Here is a 22,585-nt window from a genome sequence, read left to right on the forward strand (position 1 = left end):
CAAATAGCTTGTATTTCTGCAACCTTTCTTCTACCTACCCTTTTTCCTACCCTATCAATTTTTCTTCACTTTGGTGGGTGCACTTAAGCTAGAAAACCCATTGTCTTTCCTTTATTCTTTTATGAAACAAACTATCTACTTCTAACCTTATATCTTCCAAGGGCTTAGATTAAACTGGTGAGCTCCTTTTATTTCTCTACCTATCTTCTAATCTACCAAGATTAGACTGTCTAGTCAGATTTTTATTCTCTAAATATAAACTTTAATTCAAAGCATGAAGTAGTCAAGATTAAGCAGTTTGACTATCATGGGTTGTGGCATGTATGACAAGCTGCAAACAACCATTATTTAAGACAGTAAAGTAAAGAGTAGTGGCACTTGGAATTGCACACTTTCATGATCTGTTTTTTTGTTTAGGGTTCATATTTTTTCATTTTTGATCTATTCTTATGTTTCTTGTCCTTTGATATTTCTTTTAGGACATACCCTCTTTACATTTTTTAATTTTAATATGGAAAACATTTGTAGAAAGCAAAGGTATGTACAATATTACAAGACTTAACCTCAGCCAATTCAAAATTATGAATCCTATCACTATAGGACTCTAACAGTGGCTCCACATGGGGATGGCATTTTATAGTGAAATGTCAAGAACTGTAAAGACTAGTAGCCTTTGAATTGTGACCGTAATTACCTTGTAAACTATGCTTTTGTGATTCTGCTTTATTGATACTTATGACAGTGAATCCTTCAAAGCTCAGGGCCTTCTCTCTGAGCTTCAACTTCAAAGGATTACCATCCAATCCAATCTACACTCTACAATGTTATGTACAATGATGCAAAGTAAAGTGAACTATTGTGAGTCAGTGGAAAAATAATGCTTCAGCATCCTACCATTAACAGGTCCTCCTGGTAGATTTGATCCATCTATGTTTGTCAAGAAAAAGGCATTGTTGCCTCTGTAGCCATAAATGACATAAGGTCCCTGCCACAAAAAATAAAAATAAATAAATAAATAAATAATAAATAATAATAATTAAAAATTAAAAATTAAAAAAAAAAAATAAAATAAAATATAAAAATATAAAAAAATATAAATAAAAATTAAATAAATATAAATATAAATAAATAAAATAAAAAAACAAAATTCCATGCTTGCCTTTTTCTTCTCTCCTTGAATCCCACTTGAGGACTTTATCTCCTATGTAAAAATCATCTGCTTTAGTCTTTTTATCAAAGGCTTTCTTGATCTTTTCTTGGATTACTTATGATTTTACATATACTTCTTCTCTGGTCTGTTGCAGGTGTATGGTCTGATTTATTCTTCTCTGAATATCATTTGGTTCCACCTGTAATTTCTGGATGATATTCATCACTGGCACTCCCAAGGATGATGTGAAAACTGCATCCATCCCATAAACCAGCTGATAGGGTGATGTTCCAATGGACTTCTTAGTAGTTAATCTATCTGCCCATAAGGCATTGACTAACTTCTTGTTCCATGTCTCTTTGTTATCTTTGAGCAATTTTTTAATGATATTTAGCAAGCTTTTGTTGGATGACTCTACTTGTCCATTACCTTGAGGGTAATAGGTTGTGGAATGGCCAAGGGTGATGTGGTACTTGTTATAGAAGTCTATCATTCTCTTGGATTTAAATGCAGCTGCATTATCAGTAATGAGCTTATGGGGACACCCAAATCTTGACAGGATATTACTCTCTAGGAAGGAGATTATGGCAGTGTTTGTGGCTTGCATAGAAGGTATGACATCTATCCATTTGGTAAAATAGTTAGTGGTTGTCAAAATCCACTTGTGCTGAGATGAGGAGGCTAGTTGTATTTCTCCAATGAAGTCTAACCCCCATTGTTGAAATGGAATTTCAGTGGAAATTGGTTTAAGAGGCAAGGGTAAAATTTTTCTCTTTCCCTCAAATATCTGACATTGATGACAAGAGGTCACATGTTTCTTAACATCTGCAAACAAAGTGGGCCAATAGAAACCAACCCTCGGGATTTTGTCAGCAGTAGTCTTCCAGTACAAGTGTCCTCCATAATCCCCTGCATGAAACTCTTACATGATTTTATTAGCTTCATTTTTCAATAAACAATTCAAAAGAATACCACTACTGTCTTTCCAAAACAATGCATTATCTATGATACAATACTTTAATGACTTCATCTTTAAAAATCTAGCTTTAGTTCTTGTCAAACCAGGAGGAGCTTGTAAATTTTGTAATACAAATATAATATCTGCATACTAGGGTGAATCAGTAAAAGGTTCACTGATCGGTGGAGTCGCCATCTCTTCCTGATCATCAAGGGCACTAATGAAGTTTATATCAAGGGCCTGATAGTTCGATTCAACCATGAGTTTGGCTAAACCTTGGCCTTTGATAAGATTAGTTGGCTTTATTTCTATGTCATATTCCAATATTGTGGCAATCCACTTGCCTCTTTTCCCTTCAGGCCCTGTGTCAAAATGTCTGTAACTATAGTTTGGAACATAAGCAATAATGTGAGAATACAGGATGTATACTCTGAAGTCTTTGATATCCTTTACTAAATCTAAAGCTTGTTTTTCCATGATATTGTATTTGAGTGTGGCATCTCTTAAGGATTTACTAAAAAATTCAATTGGTTGTTCATATCCTTGGTTGTTCTTTTGCAGCAAGATTGTTGCAATGGTATGTTCTGAAGCAAAAGAAAAAATTATAAAATCCTTGTCAAAATCAGGACTTACTAGGAGTGGAGTCTTGGTTAAAGCCTCCTTGATGGCTTCAAAGGATTGTTTGGCCTCCATTGTCCATTTAAGTGCTGAGTCCTTTCTTAGCATGTTATTTAACTCTCTAATCAGTTCTGCTAGATTTGAAATGAATCTCCTAAGAAAGTTTCTCTTGCCTAGAAATTACTGTAACTCTCTAATGTTTCTAGGATGGGTAATAGTTAAAATGGCCTCTATTATAGCAAGATCTATTATAATCCCATATTTAGATATGATATGTCCCAACAGTTTTTCCTCTTCTAGACCAAAGAGTGTCTTTTTTGGATTTAAAGAAATCCCAAATTTTCTACATTTGATAAATACTCTTCTCAGGTGGTCTAGGTGTTCATTGTCAGATTTAGAGAAGATTGTGATGTCATCCTGGTATACTACTAGGAAATCAAGGATCTCCTTGGCAAAAGCTATATCCATAGCTCTTTGAGATGTGGCACCTGCATTCATTAATCCGAAAGGCATCTTCAAGTACATGAAGGTACCCCAAGGTGTAGTAAACGCGGTTTTGGCTTGGTCCTCAGGTTGAACTAAGATCTGGTTATACCTAAAGAATCCATCTAACAGTGAAATCCTAGATGAACCTACTACCCTCTGCAGTATATGGTCCATTTTTGGTAGAGGATAGTTACCTTTTAGTGAGACCTTGTTTAAATTTCTAAAATCTACACAAAGTCTAATTTCACCTGTCTTTTTCCTAGATGTGACTAAGTTTGAAATCCAATCCAAGTATCTAATGGGGGCTATTATTTGGGCATCAAACATTCTTTTAACTTCCTTCTCAAGAGAGGGCATAAGAACTAGGTTTATTCCCCTAAGTTTTTGTTTGAAAGGTTTATGATCTTCTTTTAGAGGTATTTTGTGATGTATTATGCTAGTGTCATAAGAATTTAAGTCTTCATAACTCCATGCAAATACATCCTGGAACTCTTTAAACAGATTGATGTATTTAAACTTTTTCTCTGGAGGTAAGGCTTTTTATATTTTAATGAGTTTTGGTTTATCCTCAGTCCCTATGTTAACCTCTTCTATGTCAGCTCTCAGAGGTTCCATCTTGGGTTTCTTAGCTACATCATTAGAGTTAAACAAATCTTCCAAAGGTACTAATCCTTTAGGCAAAAAAATTAGTTTTCAAATTAAGGATCTCAGGATCATCATTCATTATTTCTTCAATCACTACATTCTCTAAACTATCTATTTCTACTCCAATAAATTTATTTGGTTTAGCTACATCGAAAATATTTACATCTATGCTACTTTCTATATTATTTTCCATTGTACAGTCAGTGTCTATCTTACAATTATGAAATTCACCTTCGTTGTTCATGAAATCGTAGATCTGAGAATCCTGGGAGAAAATCTGCCAATACTTCAGGTTGTCTGGTATAACAGGCCTATGTCTAACTTCTGCAGTGTATTGGTGATTTGGTTGAAATGGCAATTTACAAGTACTAGCAAAGGTGGCCAAACTGTGAGCCTGCATGTTTTGTTTTCTAGGAATGGCAACAAAGTTTGATTCCAGGAGGTCTTTGATCAAGTCTAGGATTGTTCATAGAGTATTCACCACTAATCTGTTTAATAATCAGCTCTGAGTCTCCCATGATGGAAACTCTTTTGGCTCCCAATTTCCTAACCAATTGTAACCCTAGAATTAGGGCTTCATATTCGGCCATGTTATTGGTACATTTGAAGTTCAATCTGAAAGCATGTCCCTCAGCATGATTATTCTCCATATTATGGATCCACACTCCTGCACCAGCCCCTAACCTATTGACTGACCCATCAAAGTCTAGATGCCATAATGATTCATGGAATATGTTCTCGCTGTCAGTTGTTCTGTATTTCAGGTCTTTGGTTTTGATTTCCTTATTATCATTTTCTACATTGTATGAGATGAAAGAGTCCATATCTGAATGCATGGAGTATATGGGAAATTTTTGTGGTTTTTCCTCACTACTGACCATGTACTTCATCAAGGTTTCCCTATATAATTTTCTTGGTTGGCCAAAAACAGATATGGTCGCATAAGACATATCCAACTGCAAGGATCCCTGTAGTTTTTCTCCCCATGAGCAAGATAGCAGTGTTCCATATTTCGGTGGGACGTCTGCAACTATAATGTCCATTAAAATGCTCTTTGCAGGGCACTGGACAAGAGTCACACATAAGTCCTTGACTAGACCATGGCATTTAACCTAGCTGGAGTCAAAAGAAAACAAATCCTTATAAGGCCTGGTAATGTCTAGGTTCAGTCTTTCCATTATTGCCTTTGGCATCAAATTGTGGGATGCCCCCGAGTCCAACATAGCGTTATGCAATATTTTATCATGAATGTTTAGGCTAATGTAAAAAGGAGGAACTCCCCCTTGTTGGTGAATACCATTGGCCTCAAGGCTAAAAAATAATTCAGGCTGGTCATCATTCAAATTAACAGAATCCTCTCCCTCTCCTATGTTTAAAGTTTCAGTTATATGTGACCTATAAGATTCATTCTTTACTAGTTCGGTCAAAGGAACTGATATCTTTAATTTTTCTATTTCATTTTTGATGTTGAAAGGGAGCTGAGGTTTGTTTGTTTGGTTTAGATCTTCCTTAATATGTGCAGTTTGTGTGTCCTTATTCTGTTTCTTAGTAGTAGGCATTTCAATATGTGTTTCTACTATTTTGCCTTGATTTCTCTTATTTTGATTGTTTTCAGTAATTGTCTATGTTTGGGTTTCAGTGGAGGTTATATCTACAATCTTAGGGGTTGAAGTCTTCGGTGTTCCCCTAGGGAGGATTTGCAACACTTTGTTAACTGGAGCTTCTTTTATTATCTTAGTCTGAGTTTGGATGGATCTTTTAATGGGAGTCTCGTTATTCTTTTTACTTCTCAAGCTATATTGTTTATGTACCTCATATATAGCTGACTCATATCCCTGTTTAAAATCAAAGGATTCACCAAATTCTAACTGCAACTGTTATAGCATATATAACTCCTGTTCTTCTTGAGTAAGAAAAACAATGTCTTCCTCTTTGGTTTCTAGTAAGTTAATCTGGGTATCATCCTCTCCTTCTTGGTTCTGTGAATCCTCAACATAATTCTCTTGGAAGGGGGGCCTAATCTATTGATCTGGTGTAGCATTCTTCCCAGCGTTAGGATTCTTCCTAAAATTTAGGTTTCTTATTGGGGATTGTTGTTGTTGATTCTCACATTGATTTTTCCTCTCCATGTTTTCTAGCCTATCCATGATTCTCTCTAAACTCTTAGCTAAAATATCTACTTTTCCATCTGAAGTGGAAGCTTCCTCTTTAAATACAACTTTCTTTTCATTCCTCATTCGTGCTTTCTTAGCTAATAAGTTTGCCTCTACACTAACAGCATTTCTTTTCATTTGTTCAAGTGTTTTAGGGTTCCTTTCTCTTAGCTGGTATGACATGTCAACGTCAAAACCATCAGGGAAATTAATTAATGCTAGGTCATGTGGAGGCTTAATATTGATTGGAATTGCATTGTAGATACTATTGAACCTAGTGCAATAGTCTTGAACTGACTCATTAGGAGCTATTCTAATGTTTTCATATTCATAAAGTATTTGCAATGGGTTTTTCTTTCTCTCCCATCTATCAATGAATAACCTATGAAAATTGGCTAAGTCTGCAATATGGTTGGGAGGAAAGGCTTTGAACCATTTCTTGACATCCCCAAATAAATTTTGGGCAAACAACCTCATTTGGACATCTGCTTCATCTATCTCATGCAACTCAAAAAAGTCAGACATCTTGTTTACATGTTGTTGGCCAGTGTAATGATCAATATCATCAAACAGGAAAATCTTACTCTGATAATCTCAAGCATGGCATGGAGTTGTCCAGGTAAAACAAGAGGTGCATATCGGTTTGCCATTGTTGTGATTCTAGCTTGACTAGGGGGTAGAGTTGTGGTGCTTGAGGAAGGACTTGAAACTAATGGAGGTGAACTAGATGATGATGAAGATGGTGGATTAGTAACAGGTTTAGGTGATTGGATTGTGGTAGATACAATTGGTGAAGTTGTGGTAAAGGAAGGGGTATTTACAGTGAGTGAAGTTTGTGCAGAAACTTCAGGGGCAGAAGTAGTTAGGGAAGTTGTTTCAATAGACCGTTGAATGTAAGAATCGCCTATATTACTTATCAATTTAGAGGCCCAAGATCCTATCTTGTCAAAATTCTCAACGACAAATTTATCTAAATCTGAGTGAATAATCCTTTTTTATTTAATGAGTTGAACAAACTCAGGGTCTAAGACTGCTTCATGGATTGCATTTTTAGATTTACTTCTAAATAGTGAGAGTTCAAATGACAAATCAAAAGGGATGTCCTCTAAAGTTGAAAATTCTTCAGGGAGTGAATTGGCTCTAACTAACCTACTACTACTGGCTTGAGTTTCTGTTGTTTTGGGTTTTCTTAAAATTATCTCTGGGTCATCAACTATAGTTGCAGGGTTTGGATCTGGGTTTGCCCTAGTATAGTGAATATTCTTAGGAGCCAAAATTTTAAGTTTTTAAACTGTTTTTATGAAATTTTTGAAAATTTACTTCAGATAATGACCTTAAGGGGCTCAAGATTAAATTTAAGGTTTCCTTAAAGTTTTATGAGGCTGAGGATTGAAGTCCCCAGTATGGTCACCAAAAATTTTATCACTCTAATATTTCTTTTGAAGCATGAAGAAAGAAAAACCAAAGGTAACCACAAACCACTTTTGGAGATCAAGACCTAACCTTCCTGATGCTCAGAGAGGGCTCTCTCTTTAAGATTTGACTTTGTTTTAGTTAAGATGATTTTAGGCTAGTTATTTCTTGCACTTGGGTTTTGCTTTGAAAATTTGGTGGTGGGATCACTTTACTTAGATGGAAAGAGCTTTGGCTTCTACCATTGGGCTAAGTCGGATGTCTAACAAACAAGACTAGATTCAGTTTTAAAAACAGCGTCTACGGGGCAAGATAGATGAGTTATTGCAAATCTCAGAGGCTAAATGGTGAATGGATTCAGATCGGATCCAGGGAGAAATTAAGGGTTCCCTAGGCCAGACTTTGGAAGGAATGAAAGAAGTCAACCGGGATAGGAGAGAAATTAAGGGTTCTCAAATACGGGTATCAGAGGAAAACTGTGCAAAACAGAGTGTAATTAAACAAATTCTGAGTGATATTTCCAGTTAATTCAATTATATTTTAGAACACATTTAAGATTATGAAAACACATAATAAAGGTAACAAAATCACACAAAGAAAGAACTTCACTGCAAATGGCTCATCTCATGAATCCTGTAGTGAAATGCTTTTATTACTTGCTCTAGTCTGTTGACTTGAAAATGGTACAATCACCCTTAGGTTCAAGATCAAATAACTCTACAAATGTAAAATAATCCACCCTAATACTTCGAATTTTGAAGTATTTATACAAAAGGAATTACAAAATATCTGAAACTATATTCAGAACTAATCTAGGAAAAAAGAAATATCTTCTTGCAAGAAGATAGAGATAGCTATTGAACTGTTTCATGCTATCCCTTTTATTTTGGTTATGTTGGCTGTAGACTTTGATTTTTAGCCCTTTATGCTGCTAGGTTGTTTGGATTTCACACTGGATGCTCTGTTTTACTTTAACCTTTCACCTAATACTCTTTCATCTGATACACTTTAATCCTGTTGACCTGTCAATATTATTTTACTTTGTTGTTCCACTTTTTGTTGTACATTTACAATTTACTATGTTTTTACTACAGTAAATCATTCAGTTTTTCCCATATTTCTTCATCTGGTAATTGGATATTGATCATTTTTCTGTATATTTCATCTGCCTCTGTATATTTGGCAAAATTGGGCTTATTAATAAACAAGTGTTTTACCTCATGCTGGAGGTAAAAAAAAGTTTTCAAATGTTTGGTACAAGACTTTGCATGTTGGCATGCCCTTCATAGATGAAGTGATCACCTGTTCTTTGGCCACTTCCCTAATATTCTTGTTGTAATCTGCTTGTGTCATTACCTTGTCATTTATAACTAAGGGATTAGGTAATCCCTTTTCTTTCAACAGCTCAAACTTAGGCATGAACCTGTCAACGGCTAGCTGCATGTTCTGACACTTATCTTCTATATTCATCATCAAGTTCTTCTTGGTGAGGACTCTCCTGACTTCCAAAATTTTACCTATCCTATCAGGTAACTCAATCTCTTGTAGTTCATATTTATTATTGGGGTTGAGTAAGTGGATGATTGTTGTTGCTTCCTTTGGCATATCTCCAAGTTCTATTTTAACCTTTTCAATGGCTTTTGTAGCCTGCTTTATTAAATCTATCTGCTCAAATATGACCTGGATGGATGGCAAAATATCATTGACTGAGTCAATGATATAGGCCCACAGTTGCTCTTTAGCCTTTCCTATTGGTTCAATCAAGGTCAGTTCTTTTTCCAGGCTCTTTATCCTCTCATTCATCTTTGCAGCGTTTTGTTGTTCTTCCTTATGCATGATAAAAAATTTGCAATCTGTCTCAAGGCTGTTAACTTTATCTTTCAATTTGCTCATCTCATTGGTCTGAATGGACATTTCTTCCATTGCTTTGACCAGCTTGTTTGCTTTATCACTTGTGGTACCTGTTGTTGTTGATGTTGTTGTTGATGTAGTCCAAGTTGATGCAGGGAATGCAGTGGCCGTTGGACCAATGGAAGCTAATGTTGCTGCCAGAGTGGAAGGTATAGCTGTGGTCACTGTTGGAATGACAATTGGAGGAGCACTATCAATACTAGCTTGTTTGAGCTGAATCAAGCTATCTAGTTCCTTTTCCATCTCCTTCAATTGGTCATTAAGTTGCAGCACCAAGTCCATCATCTCTTCATGATTTTTCTGGATTTCCAGGACTTCCTTTGTTTGTGGGTGTTGTAACTGAGGCAGCTTGAGTTGTTTCTTGAGGGCTGCAATATCCTCATTCTTCTTTTTGATTAACTGTTCAGTAGCCTTGATTTCCTTTGGGTCATGGCCCATTTCAATAACCAGGTCTTCCAAGGACTTTATCCTGGTGTCTTTGGCATTGGAGGAGGCCTTTTCTAGTTTGTACTAGGTTGTCACATTGTCCAATGAATCTTTCAGTTTGAATGTTGCCATGGCCTTTGCTGTGAGGGTGGAGTAGATCATTTCTCCAGCCTGCTTGTGAAATTCGATCTAATCAATGGGATGAACATCCCTAGCCAAGAACTCAAAATTGGTCTTCTTGTAGTCTGCTGAGGTTTTGCGATGTTGTACAGTGCGCTGTAAGAATGACACCTACATTTTTCCTTCTTTGATGTCAAAGGCTGACATCAATCTGTTCTGGCTTGGTAGTGTCATCTTCAGGTACTTGGCATATGTGTCTGCCTTCAGCTTTTCGTTCCTCATTTTTATTTCCTTAAATATTTCTTTGATATATGTTTCCGTGTCAGCTGGACTAACAAAGGAAGGCACCTCCATACACTTCTATCTCTGTATGATTTGTGCATTGGAAGTAGATGGTTGATGTGTTTCTATTGATGCAGTTGTCTCTATTGTCTAATTACTGCTCTACCCCATTGTCTCAGTGTCAATCATTTCTTCTGATGCAATGTTTCCCTCATGTTCAGACACAAGATTGAATTTGGGCCTTTTGTTTAGCTTTAACTGCTCAACAGTGGTCTCTATGGCAAAAGTTGATGCTTCCTCCCTGTTTCTTTTAGGATACTTCTCCTCATTTACAAGGGTCTGAATGACAGGAGGGATGTTCATTGGCTCTCCCAACTCTGGAACCTACAGGAAAGATTTATGGTCAAATTGTTTCTCTAATCAATCATGGTGTTCTCCACATCCACAACTGTGTTTTCCATGTCAATCAATGTATTCGCTACCCATTCTGACTGATTAGCATATTGTTCAATGTCAGGTCTTGGGTAGTGGATGTAAGGTCCCAGGTTGACCTTTTGTTTGAGCTTGTTTATAACCCCATGAGGGTAATAATGCCAGATGAAACTATTCCTGAATTTCATTTCCTGAAGCATCTTATCAACCTCAGGTCCAGCCTCTCTGGTGTTGTAGATGAATGGGCCCATTTGGTTTTTCATCTTAAACTATGTCTTCTTCCTAACAGCTAGGAAGTTGACCTCATCTACACTTATGGTTTTCCTGAAGTATTCAAGGGCAAATATTCTCATTGGGAGGTATTTAGGCAATTTGTAGGGGGCTAGCTCACAGCCATAGATCCTGATTTCAATGTGATTCTGGTAGAGGTACCAGTCTTCCACCTTGCTATTCTTGGCCAATTGCAGTACTCTTTTAATTTTTGGGTTGATTATAGGCTTAACCTTAGAAGTCAACATGTTCATGACTGGGTATACAAAAGAGTCTATGAAGTCTTTGTATGAGGTGGAAAACTTGTGGACCAAGGGTGTCCAGAAGATGACTGATCTTTCCTTTCCCTTGGTGTCCAATTTCTGGATCTTCAAAGGGAATTTATTTGTCTGGTAATAGAGGAACATATGAAACAACACTGAAGATTATTTGAAAACTCTTTCAGTGACCAGTCTAGTGAGTTGTTCATGCATTCTGTTTGCAATGAACTAGGCATAATCATACAAAATGGCAAGAGGCTTTCCCAGAGTGAAAATGAACAAGAAGGCCATGATGACCTCATCCACAAACTCGTATAATGTACATCCTAGGATGCTTGAAATCATGGTGATTATTCTCCTACCAGTCTCTAAAAAATAGTGGCAACATAGGGTGGAATGTCTTTAGGAGTATGGCACTCCTCAATGATGAAATTTTGAAATATTTGTTTGATCTTGTTCGGGCCCAGTGTGATGTACAGGTCCAACAAGTGTCCAATGGAAATAGGATTCAAATTAGGACTAGGCTAGATTTGCACCATCTGGTTGATGGATTCAGCTGTAATGGTGAATAATATCTCATGGGTTGATTCCTCAATAGGCCTATGGCTTGGAACGTAACTGGCATGACAAAAATGTACTATGTCTCGGAATGGATGGACTTTTGGGAATGTATACTTGGGCAGATTGGATTCCCAGAGGTTTATATCATCAGCATGGTTAAGGAACCTATCCTTGGCCCAGCAATGGATTCTCAAAAGGTGGCGTGGGGTAGTTGTATCTTTGATTTGGAAGTCTCTGTCTACCAGGGCCAGGTGGTCAATGTCTAAATGAGGGGTTGTCACTAGTCTGACATCTAGAGAGGTCTGGGAAACCATTTCTATAATAAACTGTGGAAATTTGTGTTATATGGCTATTGGAAGTGAAGTTTTTACAATTCTGTAATAGAAGTAGGGTATCAGCGGTTTGTAGGTAGGGGTTTTGGTATTTTTAGGAGGGGGAATACTCTCAATTTAAAGGGAATTCAATTAAATTCAGTCATTTGTTTCATGAATTTACTGTACGTTTTTAAATGAGAGGGTCATTCCGGTTTTCTGGTTAAATACCTGGAATTTATGGTCGAGGTTGTAAACTGGTTTTAAATGGAGGTTTGTAGAGGCTTCTATTGCTTTTAGGTGTGATGTGGTGGCGTTTCGGAAGGTATCCGGTGGTTGGTAACTGGTCGCAGGAGCTCTGAGGGTGCAGGTTTGCTTTAGAGACTTCGCAGTGCAAACAAGTGAAAAAGGGCAAAAATGGGGTGTGAGGGCTTTCAACCAGGAGCAGTTAGAATTGGCGGGGAAATTAAATGAATAGTGGTGGTTTTGCTTTATGACAGGGAGGCGGTATTGGAGGGTATCGCACCGCTTATGAGGGTTGGGTGATATTTTGTTGAGAGAACGTGATCTATGCCAGAGGCTAACACGTATGAAAATGGGCCCGAGCAAAACCACCCATATCACGTGTTCTCAGGTCGGTAAAGGTCGGGCATTAAGCGGGCGCAATATGGGTGAGGGCTGTTAGATCTGGGGGTGGATGAGTCGTCACATGGAAAATTTGCATGGTTGGGTGATGGGGCAGGGGTTAGTGGGACCCATGGGATTAATTAGTTAAGCATAATTAACCCATGATTCACTGCTAGTTTATGAAAAAGTAATGGAGTTAGTGAGGTGGGAAGGTTTTAAAGTTAGGATAAAGGGTTTTTATGGGTTTTTTGGGGTAATTTATCAAGGGGAAAAATGATTTTTCAAAGGGGGGAAAGGGTTTCACACTTATGGGAATGAATTTTGAAAGTAGGTGACCAAGGAATGTGTGAAACCAAGGGGTAGCAGTGAAAATTAAGGGAAAAGGGGCTTTGATAAAACATGAAGGGGAAAAAGGGAAATTAGTAAATATATAGTGGGGGGTGAAATGCAATGAAGGGGAAGTTAGGCCAATCAGCTTATGCACATTCTTTTCACTTTGATAACTGCTCCCGCACACTAAAACACATAGTTAAGCATGATAGTAGTGCTTATGCTTCAAATAGCTTGTATTTCTGCAACCTTTCTTCTACCTACCCTTTTTCCTGCCCTATCATTTTTTCTTCACTTTGGTGGGTGCACTTAAGCTAGCAAACTCATTGTCTTTCCTTTATTCTTTTATGAAACAAAATATCTACTTCTAACCTTATATCTTCCAAGGGCTCAAATCAAACTGATGAGCTCCTTTTATTTCTCTACCTATCTACTAATCTGCCAAGATTAAACTGTTTGGTCAGATTTTTATTCTCTAACTATAAACTTGAAATTCAAAGCATGAAGTAGTCAAGATTAAGCAGTTTGACTATCATGGGTTGTGGCATGTATGACAAGCTGCACACAACCATTATTTAAGACAGTAAAGTAAAGAGTAGTGGCACTTGGACTTGCACACTTTCATGATTTGTTTTTTTGTTTAGGGTTCATATTTTTTCATTTTTTGATCTTTTCTTATTTTTCTTGTCCTTTGATATTTCTTTTAGGACATACCCTCTTTACATTTTTTAATTTTAATATGGAAAACATTTGCAGAAAGCAAAGGTATGTACAATATTACAAGACTTAACCTCAGCCAATTCAAAATTATGAATCCTATCACTATAGGACTCTATCAAAACATATTTAATAATTATTATTTTCTAATAAATTAACAATTTATATATTCATATACACACAAAATTAAAAATTAAAAATTAAAAAAACATTGAGTGTTTACCTATTAAAAGAGATCCCATTACTCTGTTTTCACAAAACATGAACATTTCCTTTGTTTCCTAGTTTAAAAGCATAACTACTACTCCATTTTAACCTAAGAAACTTCTCATAGGAGCCATTATTTAAATAATTATAAAAAGCATAGAAAGATCACTAGACTAGAACACAAAGGATTTGAATATCCATGCTTGATGTCTAAGTCCACATTAATTTGAATCTATAAAATACCTCCCACCTCTTTGGCTTGGCCTTTTCCCTATACCTCTGGTGCGTCAACATCCCCTACCTCTATTGCTTCTTCTACCTTCATTTCCATTATTGCTACTTCCCCCATTACTTCATCATTTCCAAGTTCAAAATGAAATAAAGCAATAATAAGAGCATCATATGTAGAATGCAGTCCAAATTCTAAAGAACAACACCCCCTCTAAAACTCTATGCTTTGAATTCCACATGCAATGAGTTGCTTTAACATGCCATTAAAGATTTAGTAAGTTGATATTACTTTTATCCCAAATTGTAGAGGAGTCGATGTTAGAAAAGTGTTTCCCAATCTTCCCATGTACCTCAACATTCATATTTTTGTCTATTTTCACCTCAATCCTATCCTCCATGGACTCAACCTCTCTTCTCACAACTTTGAAATATCATCCCTAGTAGGAGGTAGCAATCATTGTCATCACCTTTTCCTCTTCCTATGAAAATAGGGTCCTTCTACTTCATACTTTCTTCCCTTGTCCCAAGATTATTTGCCACTACAATTTTCCTTCTTCTAATTTTCTTCCTCTGATTTCTTGGAGCCTTATAAACCAACATTAGTTGTTATAAGAGGTAGATTTAGATAGAGTGTTAGCCACAATACTAACACTCTAGATGAATGTAAATCATTGACCCTTCCAATTTCACATGCATTTTTCTCAACCTCTCTATATAGAACTCAATTTTATGGATTACACAACACATTTCCATGGTAAAGAACGACATCCTAAGAGAGTTCTCTCCATGTTTTCTACTATAGTATGGTTACAATTTGGTGGAGAAACATATTGAGATGGAGAACCTTCATGAATTCCATTGCACCATAAACCAACCCCACTCTAGTTTGTTTGATGCCTTCACATTCCACTGCGAGATTCTCTCACATTATTTGGCCTAGGGGTATTGTTTACATTTCTCTCCCCTAATACCCATCCAAGGAAAATTCAATAACAATGTTGTAAAAGGGTATTTCTTCAAATAGAATAAGCATGAAAATTTTATTTGTGTTATTATAAATGTATTAAAGTACAAGTGGTTCCCTATGGTATTTATCCTCTAGTAATTACCAAGATGAATTGGGTCTTCATTACACCTCATCACTTTCTTAAGCTCAAGTCACCAATCTACGTGCAACTACACTATCAACAACAAATCCACAAGTTAAATCTTTTGATAATGGAAACTAAAATCTTGAATGTGTTCTAACTCATAAATCATTCAACAAGAAGTAATGAAAACATTAGTTGATTAAGCAAATATCTAATGTTTATTTTAACCACAAGCTAGAATCATGCTAGCATAACCAAAGGGGTGACAATGTTCATTGATAACCAACTTTAGTCTATAGATTCAAAGTTAAATTACTTGTATAAACCTTATTTAGACACTTGGAAATGTGGTTCCTATATGGATGGATGTGAGAAAGGTAAAATTTGAGGAACAACTCTCTACATTCACATATGAGAGCTTCTAAAATAATTTATTTTCCAAGAAACACATAAATATTAATGGACATGACCATGTGATAATAGGACACCAATGCAAATCTTAATGGTGTTTGGCTTCCATGTTTGGTATTGTAAAAATACATTCAGATTTAAATCACTTGACCTTAAATCTAAGGATTGCATAGCCAAAAATGTTAGGTAGGGGTGTCTCTAATGGATAGGAATTAACACAATCGACAACCATTTCCTAGTATTCAATGACCACAACAATGATAATTGAGAATTTAGGCAACCAAACCATGGTATGAGTGGAGTAATGAAATCATGAGATATGTTGGTCACACTCTTTGAGATTGAGTACATTTTTCATTTGTATAAGTTGTGACTTCTTAAACATACCACAAACAAATACTTCAACATGATATGCCATGCCTTGAAAATGTTTCCTCCCATGACAATTTGACTCATGTGTTGTACCCATAAAATATTTCCTCTCATGGCACTTTCAATTTATTTCACCACCATGGTACGAATGGATGACATATCAACCCCCATTACTCACACATGAAGGGATATGAAATCCATGTCATGTAGATAACCCTTGATTATGTGGAATACCTTCTTAGGAATTAACATAATTAATAGCCACTACATAGTATTCAATGACCACAATTATGATAATAGAGAAATTTTACAACCAAAAACTCTAGGTACTCCATTTTCAAAGTTGGTGAGATACATCATGGGGGGAATTGTTGGAGAAAAGTGAATGAGAAGTGAAATGAAGTTGCATGCATTTTGAATGGGAAGTGCTAACCAAAAACAATTGGCATATTGAAGAATGGATCGACAAATATGATAGAAGTGACGTTAGATTTGATTATGTGCAAGAAATTTAGGAGCTATATAATAGGGAATTATTTAATTATGGTATTATTTTTCCTTCAATGGCTAGAATATCATAGTACATGAGTTAGATTTTTGATACATCTAAAATTCTATTTGATTTTCAAGGATTTGAATCATTTTCAAAAAATTGGCAAAATTCCTAGGGGCATCATTCCACCATGCACAAAACTTGAAAACTTGGATCATGATAGAAATTTTGTCATGCTTAAAATTTCTATTTAAATCTTGATATATTAGTGAGTAGAATGGTTAATGAGACTTCTTTTTTTGTAAAGTAAAATTATATTTAAGCTTTAAAGAGAAACATCATAGAAGTTTGTGGTTTTCCCTCGTTTTCCACTTGGAAAACTAGACCAATGATAAAACCATAGTTTTTTCTGTAGCCTAACATAATGCCTTTGAAAGTTAATTAAAAAAAAAAAACAAATAGACTATACTATAAGATTATACAACCTGATATATCATCTAACTTGGAAATAAAAAAATTGTCATAAATAACTTAAATAACCAAAATGTCTAAGAACCTTCATTTGGATTTTTTGGAGTCTAAAGCATCCATAGTTATTGGCTCCTTACTACTACTACCAATATAGCATCCAAAGTCCAGGGGAGGGCCTAGATAGTCTTCAATATAGCCCAAATGACTATTCGGGTTCCTCATAGATAGTTGTAACTCATCCAATATGAGAAGGATTTCCTCCTTGCCCTTATTTTGGTCTAGTAAGATATGGCCAAGCACGAGCTTTGAATGCCAACAGATGTCAATCATGTACATGTATTGATTATAGATACCTTTAGTATTCCCTTGTATCAGGCACCCAATCAACAATTCCCCAAGCACTTTAGAGTCTGTCAAACAACCATGTTCACCAATTATGTCATATTCCACTTGAGTAATTTCACCTTGTATATCTTTTGGATTGTTGGCTCAATACCTTTGTGAAGATCTTGTTGCTCTTTGTTGGCCTTGATAACCCGTTCCCCCGATCTTGAAAATAAGCAGCACATTGTTGACTCCTAACGTGTTCACAAGGCAATGGGAGCTAGTGCTAGAGAAAACTTAGATTGCCCAAAAAGAGAAGGGCACCACTAGAGGAAGGTACGAAGGGAAGAGTATACCACCAAGGGAAAATATTGGAGAACTTGGTCTAGTAACAGGGAGAGACTATAGATAATATGAATAGAATAGTAGATACAAAATAGGGATATAATACCAAGACAAAGTGATTATCACATCCAGGTTGAATGGGACATCTAGGGAGAGATTCAATTATGTAGACCTAACTAGGAAGGGGGGGGGGGGGGGGTGGCATACACAATTAAATGGTCCCATGAAACGCGTTAAGGAATATGAATGGAAATGAAGGAAACAACAAATGAGAATGTAAATTAACAATTGGAGAAAGGAAATTAGCTCCGTATTGAGCATGCTCCCTTGTGTAAAGATCATCCACTGCTGGGAATGAATGGCTACATATATGAATGATGAAAGAAATGCATGAGAGGGTAGGAATATATTGGACTCTTGGATGGTCATAAAACTTCAAATCTGCACATAATTAAAATGACAAATATCCATTCAATCACACTCATAAAACATGCACTCTCCTTGGAGCAATCCTGCATCATATTTGAGTTAGTTTGCACAATATGTCATGAAAAATCCATTAAGTTATAATAATGGTATTGGTGATGGTACATGGTCATGACATTAATCATGCATGGTTAATGATACTTAGTCCTTATAAGTAATAAAAAAAAAACTGAGAATTCAAGCAATGGCATTGCATCCACGAAAAAACCAAAGCTATTTGATATCAATTATCAAATCCACCATATGAGTGAGCAAAGATCCATTAACTCTACAAAGTTAATAGTTCTAGCTTTAGGGAAAGCCTCAAATATGAGAAATTGGTTATCATTGTAGTAAATAATATCCTCTTAGACTACAAATGTTTTTATTCCCTTGGTATGCACCATAAGAATAAATCCAAGGAATTATTTTATGTATAAAAATGTCTCCCACTAGATGCGGGTTATTTTGTGGAATATCCATTATGAGCAATTGTAGTAGTCTTGTGACCTAGAAAGAAACTTGAAAGGTGGGAATCCATTGATTTTCAAAACATATATATTGACTAGTTGTCATGGCATGGGTTTCTGTGTTTCCAAAAAGACGTAAATAACATCACAAGTTCATATAGGGATAATTACTCAAATAACTTCTTGTTATCTTCTTCAAGTACCATCATCGGAGAGTAGGGAGCAACCTTGAGTATCTTTGCTAGATTGCCTCTTTTAGGGCTTATGTAGATCTTATAAAAGTGTCTAACCCCCAAGTTTGTAAAATCTCTAAAGATTCTACCCACTTGGATGTCATTTTTCAAATCCTAAATAATATCAACATTTTTACTAAAATCTGCAAATCGATTAAAATTTTGGTCTTTTCATCACCTAGCTCAAGCTAGGTGGCTCTACATTTTAGTCCCTAGTCTGCTTCCCTCATGCACATTAACTTACTTTTCCTCTTTTTTATCTCTTTATTATTTTTAAAGTCTCATCTCTAAGAATTCCATAAGCGAGGTTTCATGAATTCTCATTAATATCCTTTTCACTTTCCTTTCTCTCCAGCACAAACAATCACATGTATTTTTATTAGCTTAAGTGAATTGGAAAAAAATTCATTAGTAGAGGCATCGGGATTTGGGTTAAATTTTCCCCAATTAATCTTCATAATGTTGTGAAAATCCACCCCTTTTATCCAACTAGACTTGAATTTGAAAGAGCTTCTAGAATGATTTCCATTCATATCAAAATGTATACATATAGGATAATTGTTAGAGACCATTCCCTCTTCAATGCAAATCCTAAATTTATTAAACTAGTTAATTAAAGGAGCATAAATTAGAAATCTAAGTCTTTTAAGGAGTGCTTCACACCTAGAAGTACTATTCCACCAAGTGGGCTTAATAGTCGATGGATCAACATGTATTGACCCAATAATTTCAAGATGATGGAGAAAATAATTTGCATGCCTCTACACTCTAACACCCACCTCCTAAAACAACTACTCCCTCATCGAAAACCTCAAACTTAAATAAACTATCCTGCAAGGGTTATTCATTATCATAAGGTCCATACACATCTAGAACCATAAAACATTGACCTATAATTTTACTATATAGTTTCATGCACATACTTATAAACACAATAAAAGAAGTTATTAATGATAAACTACGGTTACATCCTATAATGAGCCCCCCAGAAATTCACTTTGAATCTATAAATGTAAATTCCAAACCTTTAAAAAACTTTCGTAGCCTTTCAATAATAATCAAACCATCATTTATAGTCTCCTTTAGTAACATAATATTTGGTTTCTCTAATTCACAAAGCTCGAGCAAGACTAAGCCTTTTTGTTGACAGCCAAAACCATGTACATTTGCTAGCAATATCTTCATAAAAAAATAATAATGTGGTTTGGTTCACTCTAAGGATGATCCAGGTGGATATCGGTGGCCACCCACCTATTACACTGCCTCACGACATAATTTTCCTATCTTGGCAGTTTTTAGGTTTGGAACTTCTAGAGTCGTTGTTGAAGACCAAAATTGTTCCTTTTTTTACACCTTCCCTAAACCACATACACTTAATTATCTTCCTTTTTATCATAACAATCCTAATAAGTTGTCATCTTGCAAGGTTATTGGAAAAACAGGTACCTAATCATATTTTATTCATAGTTTCATTGTTTCCTTATTATTTGATTTAATATTTGCATGAGCTACCAGATTGCACCAATTTTGTAGTTAATGATCGATTATGCAGCTTACTTGAAGAATCTATAGGTTCCAAAATACCAGTTGAGGAGAAAAATATATGGATAGGTAGTTGAGAACCAACATAACGACATCTACCTATCTTTATGATCCAGCAAGATGATAAGGGTTTCATATGAGCAGGTCAACGTGGAAGTCAACCCAGTGGAAAAGGAGCCCAAGAAGAATCAAGCGAGTGAGAAGATTGATGTTAAGGATGAAGTTGATACTTTTCCTCATGATTTGCTTCTCTGATAGAAAATCATGAAGAATATCTATTTCGTATTATCTTTTGTCATTTTTAGGATTTCTGTCGAGTAGGATAGGTGTAAAAATCTCTTAATAGTTTATTGAAGGAGGTTATAAAACCTACCTCTCGGCATGACAATGACAGGTCGGTTATTATTTTGAAAACACTCTTTGAATTTATAAAATTGAGATTGATTACTCCTTTGTCCGTTGAGTTAATCGTGTTTAATCTTTGATTGATTGTTACTTACCTTCAACTCAGAAGAGGGCCCCCTAGGAGTGCAAGGTCTTATTTCATTTTCAATTAGTATTTCAGTTTTATATCTTAAATTGTGTAGCATTAGTTTATCGTTGCTAATCTTTCACTTTTGACTTTCAGTGAATGCTTATGACAGTGAGAACAGAGTTTTGTGACAGAGTTTTCTGAAGATTTATTTATAGATTTAATCATTTCGTTATGTGAAGGATGAAGGAAATAAATCAAAAAGGGGTCTATTGTGCACATGAAGAGTAGAATCATTTGATTGCAATTAGAAGTATAATTCTTCCAAGGCTTTATAAGTGTGATTCAGATTTGCCAGTGTGATATTTTATTTTTGTACTTAAGATTAGTTTCATTTTTGTCAGTGAGAAGTAGATTTAATTGTGCTGGTGTGATATTTTATTTCTGCAATTTTAGATTAGTTTTATTTTCTGCAAACGTAAAGAGAATTTGGATTTGGTTTTTCTATTTACTTATGCACTTTAATTTAGTTTTATTTTTGTCATCTGATATTTTCCTTTCTTGTAAGAAGTGACAATTTCTTAGATGAGCCATGTGCATGAAAACATCCTAATTCAATTTGGCAATTTACTCACATAATAAATAATCCTAGCACAACTGGTGCACGTACACTTCATCGGTTTACAAGCCCTGGTTGATAATTTATGCAGTAATTTAAACTCAATTAAATTACCAAACATTTTGGCGCCATTGTTGGGGAAGTGTATATAGGATTTAACTTTTTTTAGGAATCTTTAAATTAAAAAATAATTATAAAAACATATTTATGGATAGGGAAAGAGATTCTAGCGGTAGGTTTATAAGTAGAGGTAGGAGTTCCATTCCAACATCACCACTCACCCCACCACGACCTCATAGTGCCACACCATCTACCAAAACTCATATTCCATCATTTTCATGTAGACTTTGGCTTCTTGAGGTACATAGATTTGAAATCCAACCAAAAGATTCACCAACTTCTTCTATTGAAGCTATAGTGGACGAACCAGCATCCCTAACAAAAGGGAAATATTTCTATCTTCAACTGGAGAACCAATTCTAGGACAAGAACTAGAAGTCCCTAGTGAAGAAGAAGAAGAAACGTATTTTATTCCATTAATAGAAGAACCAGAAGAGGAGCTACAAAATCCAATTGAAGAACCCTATATTAGCTCTGAAGAATCTACAATGGTAGGGGAAGGAGAAGGAGAAGTACATAATCTAAATGGTGAATTTAGGATTGGAGGTGGAAGAGGTAGAGGGGGAGGTAGAGGAGGAGGTGGAGTAAGAGGTGGTAGAGGAGAACCAGAACCTTTTGGGTTTCCCATCTTAGATGAAGATACTACAGTTACAATGAAGAATATATCACCCTCCATCCTCCCTAATTTCCATGGAGTAAGACATGAGGATCCTGAAACATTTCTTTTTGCTTGATTCTCAAAAATTGAAATTTTGTTTCCAACCACTCTTAAAGATGGGGCACTTGAATGGTTTATGGGATTATGAACACATACCATAAGAACATGGAAAGAAATGAAAAATGTGCTATTAGAAAAATACAAACACTATTGTATGCCTCATAACCTTAAAGATGGAGTCTTTAAAATGATGCAAAAAGAAGATGAAAATATTGAGGATTTCATTGAAACATTTGTTTATAATGTTAAAAGGGATCAAATGCATAATCTAGAAAAATAAATTGTTAAAGCTCTTTTGCTAAAAGCCATTAGAGATGAGTGGGTAGATCTT

Source organism: Pinus tabuliformis, chromosome 1_2 (assembly GCF_031772625.1).
Source record: "Pinus tabuliformis cultivar Carrire ecotype Pingquan chromosome 1_2, CPIR1, whole genome shotgun sequence".
Lineage (NCBI taxonomy): Eukaryota > Viridiplantae > Streptophyta > Pinopsida > Pinales > Pinaceae > Pinus > Pinus tabuliformis.